Source organism: Mandrillus leucophaeus, unplaced genomic scaffold, assembly GCF_000951045.1.
Source record: "Mandrillus leucophaeus isolate KB7577 unplaced genomic scaffold, Mleu.le_1.0 Scaffold62, whole genome shotgun sequence".
Classification (NCBI taxonomy): Eukaryota; Metazoa; Chordata; class Mammalia; order Primates; family Cercopithecidae; genus Mandrillus; species Mandrillus leucophaeus.
In genome coordinates this window covers 47,753-55,283 of record NW_012106697.1, presented here as the reverse complement: position 1 = coordinate 55,283, position 7,531 = coordinate 47,753, and positions in this window count along the sequence as shown.

The window sequence follows — 7,531 nt, the reverse complement described above, 5'->3', positions numbered from 1 at the left end:
AGGAATTTTAAGAAACAAAATCACTGTGGACCAGATTCAGAACAGAAAGACCCAGCGGTGATCATGGCTGATTCCACAGCACGCTGAGATCTGGCTCCAGGGATGGCCAGAGGCAGCTGGGAGGTGCCTCAGGATCAGAAGCAGAAAAGCAAATATATCCAAAACACCCCAGGTTTTCTCACTTGGGTAGTAGACATATCCGTTCAATTATGCTTCTGTATTTTTTTTCCCCTTTTCCCTTCCTTTCTTCCCCTCTCCCTCTTGTCTCTGTTATTCTCTCTCTCGCTCTTTCTCTTTCTCTCCTTTCTTTCTTGAAAAGAAAGTCATGATCTGCTAGTCACAAAAATTGCTTTACAATTATGACTCACAAACAACACATGACTTTCAGTCTATTTCCCACCTTTCTAAAGTTAGGGTTTAAATAATACCAGCTGCAAAATACTGTCATATTAAACAAATTAGATGCCAGTTAAGACCCAGAGCCTTCACATAGTGGATGTGGCATGTAGTTTAAAGTCTATATAGTCTTTATTAGTTTAAGTCTAAAACAGGCAAGAAACACAGTGATTTTAAGATGGTTTTAATACATATGTATAGGTTGGTGGCTATACAATCACAGATCTTATTCTTAAACAAAATAATTGAAGAGATGCACACACACACATGCAAACACACCCCCCTACACACACACACACACGCACACACACCCCTTTTCATCTTCTGACATTTAATACAGTTCCATTAACATACTCTCATTTCCCATGATATGGCTTACTAGAAAGTCTAAAAAAGGTTACTGCAGTAAAATTTCTCAAATTTTGACCTCATAAGAAAATAATAGAACACCCTCTTTCAGAGGGTAGAGGGACTACAAGAAGTTAGAAGGTAGGCTAGCCTATAATCTCTCAAAATTAGTGAATTATATCTGGATTGTTAAATAAGGAACACTCAACTACATATCGTTAGACAAATGAGTTGCAATAATTAAAATCAAAATTGTATTTAAGAAACTTGGAAATTGTATTCTTGCAAGTATCCTAGGAAGTCATTCTTTTTCACAATTCTTTATATGATAAAATCAGTAACTTTTGCTCTTTTGAAAAAAGAGACCCAAATGTATTATTGTACCACCACACCATATATTTTATTGTCTATTTTTCCTAACAGTAATTACCATATAAGCAGAAGTGATATGAATACCAGCACAGGTAAGCTGTTATTGTCCTGTTGTTATAAATAATTTCACAATTGAAGTGTCTTCAGCCACTCCTGAAAGTGCTGCATGTCCATCTCTGATTAGCAGAGGAACTCTGCTCATTTAAGCTGAAAGAACAAAGCCAACTGTTGGCATCTTTGCTGGAAAGAACTTCAGAACGGTTTTAGAACACTAAATAAATGCCACAGCCCGAAAGTGACACATTTCAATTATGATCACAATTCTTTGGCTAACTTTAGTCATACGGTCCTACCTAACCTCAGGGGAGGCAGACATACAATCTCACCAAATGCAAATCAAAACCGTAAGATACCACTTCACAGTCATTAGGTTGGCTATAATTTTTTAAAAGGAAAATAATAAAATAACAAGTGCTGGAGAACGTAGAAAATTGTACCTTTCATATATTGCTGGAAGGAATGTGAAATAATGAAGTTTGTTTGCAAAGCATTTGGCAGTTCTTCAAAATGTTAAATACAAAGGTATCCTATAACCCCATCATTGTATTCCTAGAGAAATGAAAGCATATGTTCACACCAAAACTTGTACATGATGTACGTAGTGTTATTCATAATAGCCAAAAAGCAGAAATGAAACGCTCACAAGAGAAACAAAGGTGATATATTTTGCAGTGGAATATTGTTCAGCCAATAACAGGAAACGAGGTACTGACACACGCTACAACATGAAGAAACCAGAAACAAAAGACTGTGTATTACTTGATTGCATTTATGTGAAGTGTCAAGAACAAGAAACACCACAGAGGCAGAAAGTAGAGAAACAGCTGCCAGGAGTTGTCCCCAAACCCTAGACAGAAAAGGAGATTGAGAGAAGGAGGACTTGGGTGTCTTTTAGGGGTTAATGAAATGTTCTAGAATGAAGTAGCGATGAGGTTTGTAAATTATTGCGAATATACTAAAACCCACTGAATTGTGCACTTGAAAATGAGTAAAAAGGGAATTTTTTATGTAATGTAAATTGTATCTCAATACAAAAGATATTGAAGAAACAATGTAATATATTTGTCTCAGAACCAGAACTGGTAAAAGACCAATAGGTCCAAACATACTGTTTCATCTGTGCTTTTACATATTTTATTCTTCTGATTATAATTTATTTTCCTTAATTTTATTTAATGACTGAATTATTAAATCTTCACGATTCAGGTTTAAAAACATCTCATTTGAGATGCAGTTGTTATTGATCATTTTCTTCTAGGCTATGCCTCAACGTTGTACAAATTTCTTTAATAGAGCTGCCCATGTTATTTGTAATTGAGTTTTTACATGTCTGCCTCTCTTTAATTTAATTGAACTATTTAAGAACAAATAAAATATTATTAATCATGCCTCATATCGTTAGTAATTTTGTAGTGCATGAAATATTCTTAAATATATTAATCTATAAATGCTAATGACTTTTATTAATTGAATTGTTTATAAATTATTTTATAAATTAAGTTTCGCTCAAAATTATTTTTATATAAATTTCAAATTGAAAAGTTACAAATACTTCAAATTCCAGAGAATATTTTAAAATTGAAAAGTCTTTATGTATTTCTATACAGTGGCATTATTTTTCTTTCTTATATCTAGCAAAAGGGAAGGTTTGTACTTGAAAATGTTTGGTTAGGTAAGGTGTATTTGGATTCAACTGTGAATACAGATAGTTCTTTTTAAGTCTAACTCTCTTTAAAAATCAATATTCATAAACCTAAATTCAAATATAAGAGCTATGGAATATTTCTCTGTGTAACAGAATTGGCAGAGATGAGAACATTCAAATGACAACTGATATAGTACCCAGAAATATGTAAATAAACATGTCTATGTGGAAGAAATAAGTACTTGTTGAAGTGGCTTATTATGTTTAAGTGTAGAAGGGGTTAAAATACATCGATTTCTTCTTAAAGGGTTCTTAATGGGTCATTGATCCAGATAGATGCAGAGTGTATTTGTCTATACATTCAGACAGTATAGGTTTAAGGACAGATTCAAAAGTCTTCATTGTTGATTTTATCACATAAATGACTTTCTTCAAGTTTTTAAATTAAACAAGTTTATTTTCTGACATTTAACAATACTAAAAGATTAATCTTTTCTCTATTTTGAAAAATTTCATGTTCCTATTTTTTCTGCAAGTAAGTGTTCTCTAGCCTTAGCTGACGTTTCTTCAAAATTACAAAATAAACCTAAAGGTATTTTTAAAATCTTAAAGTCTATTTTTAAACAATCACCTTTTAAACTATTTAACGTTGGTTTTTAACCTTCATCAACCCTATACAACATTTGTAATCATTTTGTTTTATATTAATTCACTTACAGAAGGTGCTTAATTAATACATTTTTAAATAGTTTTTAAAATGCTATATTATAAAAATTAATATACAAGTTGCTTTTTTGGAACACAGACCACATTCTTTGAATTAACTTTAAAAAGTTGTTTAGAATTGCAGTTAGATTTTTTGACTGGTATCCACGAACTCTATTTTGTTATATGATATTACAGCTTAAAAATGACTTTAAAAATAATACTGACAGCAAAATGAATATAGATGTATCTTTATACAGATACATCTATAGATACATACATAGATCTATCTATAGGTAGATATGGATATATCGATATATATAGGTGTCTAGAAGAAGAGATATACAGTAAAATTAAATATAAGTTATTAACGTTGGCCTGGCATACTATTGTGGAACAGAACTTCAACATAATAGACTATTTCATGTAGGTTTGGAGAGACCCCTGGAAAATTTTATGGTTTATAATATGAACAAAAGTAGTGATAATGTTGATGACATCCTTAGTCTTTATACCTAGTTTCATTTACACACACATCTATAGTATTAATCTCACTATCATCCTCTTAATTAACCAGGATACATTTTTTTTTGTTTATATTTCATGCAGATTGACAAGCTATAAAATTAAAGACACTCCACTGATATTTGGATACATTTTAGATGTCAACAAGATGGATACTAGATTATATATTATAAAATATTTTGTAGAAATAAAGTTTGGATTAAAAAATCAAGGCATTTACTCACTTCTTGGCATTACAGAAGCCATTACATTCTGACCTCTCTCCATTCCCTGTGGCTCCTGCTCAATTTTCTTAATTATATGGACATATTGGATTATTTGTTGTTGCCAGTGAACTGAATCTGGTGAGTCAATGCATCAATCATTGTTCTGTGTTGCTGGCAACACGGAAAAGTAATCAAATAAGTAATTACAGATAGCCCACATAATCTCTGGGAAAGCCTATAACCAGGCTTGAAGACTACATCACCAGGAATAATACCCGAAAACACACTGCAGGGCTGTGACTGCAATGGCAACACACTGCAATTCACCACAGCTTGTATCTTTGCGACTGCTGGCTTGGGCATGGACTTCTGCTGCCAGAACCACTGGTGGTATTGCCTCTAAATTCTAAATGTCCCTGTCTCCATACCTAGGTGCCATCCTCTGCACTTGACTGGTTTTATGATCCAAAGACTGGTTTAGGAGCATCTGATTGGTGAAGCAGAAAGTCACTTGCTTGTACTAGCTGCAAGGGAGGCTGAGAAAGTGAGTAGCTCATACCTGTTGTTTGTGGCAGAGACAGTTTCCCAACTGTTCCTAATATGAGAAAAGTTTTTAAGATTCAATGTTAGTCAAAGAAATGTAAAATGTTCTCTTGATGCGGCAAATTGATTTGAATAAATGTTCATTAAAACTGTTTCATCAAGTGAAGAAAATATTATCTGTTCTTTTCATTGCTTTTACTCTTACACAAATAAGTGTTTAATGCAAATAAACACATATATAATTATATTCATTTTACGCTATTTATATGAAATAGAGAATTGGATTCATTGTAAATTGGAATATATTATTATCTTGGTGCAAAAGTAATAATAAAACTAATAATGACTAACAGGCATTAAGAACTATGTTATAATTGGTATCATGTAATGGTGATAGATGGTTAAAAATGGTGCAAGATATTGCTGTGGATAATCTCACCTGAGGGTGAGGAATGAAAGCAATTAAGTAAAGATGATGAGTAATGGTGGCAGTTAAGTAAAGCTATTAGTTCAAATTGAATCCCCCATGAGTGTAATAAGTTATATTGTATACTCCAAAAATATATGTTTGAGTCCCAAACTCTGGTACCGGTGTATGCCTTGCTTGGAAATAGGGTCTATGCAGTTGTAATTAAGTTAAGGACCCCGGGTTAAGATCATTCTGCATTTCCAGTTAGCCTTAGTCCAATGGCTGGTATATTAAAAAGAGAGAAAGCGAGGGAGATTATAGGCACAAGACAGAAGGCCATGTGAAGCTGGAGGCAGAGACTGGACTTACGCTGCCATAAACCAAGAAACGCTGGAAGCTACCAGCAGCTGGAAGAGGCCAGGATTCTCCCCTAGAGCCTTTGGAAGGAACACGGCTATACCAGCACCTTCGTTCCAAACATCAGGGCTCCAGCAGTCTGAGAGAATAAGTTTTTGTGGTTTTCAGCCACTGAGTTTGTGTTCATTTGTTCTGGAAGACCAAGACAACCAATACAATGGTTTGAAATAGGATGGTATTTGTCTAAGAGGTTTTTTCTACTGGTCTTTTCGTAGATGTGAGAAAGAAAAGTTTTGATTACTGGCTGTTCACATGAACAGATGGCTGATAATTTGAGTTGCTCAGGATTTACTTCTACTTTGAGTTGTTTTATGTATTTCATTTCTAGCAAGCTTATCATTTTGTAATTCTATTTTACATATATCTTTAAAAGTGTTGTGTAGCTTTAAAATAAATATCCAAATGCATTTAAAAATGTATTTGGATACATTGGAAACCTAGATATTTATTGATAAGAATGGGAGAAATTAGAAAGCTTAAAAAATAAGTAAAACATTTGGAATGCATTTATTTCTACAATTAGTTTGTGAAGTTTTAAAAACATTTTAATGTTTTCCATTTAATTTTGCAAAGTAAGTATTGCAACTAAAGAATAGTTGAAGACCAACTGGTAATCACACATACAGCAACAAACAAAAACAATGACGAAAAGATTAGAGATAGTAAAAGAAAATGAAAAGACAAACCCATAATCATGATGGCATTGCAACTATTTTGAACATTTTGACCTTTAGATAGAGTCCATGTAAGTCACTTTCACTTTATGTTGGATTATAATACTTTGCTGGTTGTACTGAAGGAGAGAATCATGGAAATGTGCTCAGGTCACACAGACAAATTCAGTTGTATAAAATGCTATCCTGAGAAGGGATATAAAAAAATGGGAGGGAATCAGAACAACACAAAAATATATTGTAAGGAAAGTACCAGCAGGGCATGAAAGTTACACAATGGAGTAAGAAAAGAAAATTGTGAAAGACTGATACTCCGCTTCCTAGCTTGGCTGATTGGAGGAATGACAATGTGATTGGCAGAAATGGTAATATGAAGAAACAGAGGAAGATTATGTGAGCTCTTTCTAAATGACTATCTTTGACAGAACCTACTAAGGAATGCTAAAGCATTTAATTGATTAAACATTTTTCCCCCGGTCTCTATAATAGCATTCCTGAAACGGGTCAATATTGCCAGTTTTCATTCAAGTTGATGATGTAGGTGTCGGGATGAGGTGATTTGTGAAGTATTCCCACACAGCACCTCTGTAGCACCTCCAAAGAGTGACTGTCTCATTTTGTCTTACGAGTTTTAGAGATGCTCTTGCAGAGCGAAAGGGATTTTTCTTGTTTCTGGCATTAATTTTAAAAGCCCATGAGAGATGAAGATAGAAGACTTGAAAGTACCTATTATGTGGCAGAAATGTTCTCTCCTTGCCTTTCACATCATATTTTTCATGGCTAAGATCAAATCCTTCAAGTCATGGATTGAGATGTGCAGATTTGGAGTGAGAGCAAGTCGTTCAGGGCAATAGGATGGGTTTGGGGCTGCAGGACTTTTATGGACAGGAAAGAGAATATCATTTTCAGATAATAACGAGGATGAGTGTCAAGAACATTACACTCTAGTTTCTGTCTGGGTCCTGGGAGGTGAGGCATAAAGAGTATTCCTGTTTGAGCTGCCAAAGGGGCAAAGCAAAAATTACTGCACCTACTCCGAATATTCTGCAGCCTACCATGGGAGTAGGGAGGGCACCCAAGTTTCTTTATCTGGGATGAGTAGAAGTTAGCTAAATGTTAGACACGGTGCTATAGGAGATCTCATAGTTGAGGCATTTTTGCTAATCCAAGATTCAGTTTCTAATTTTATGTTATTTCAGAACAGTTCCTTACCCATCCATGAGAGTAAGGT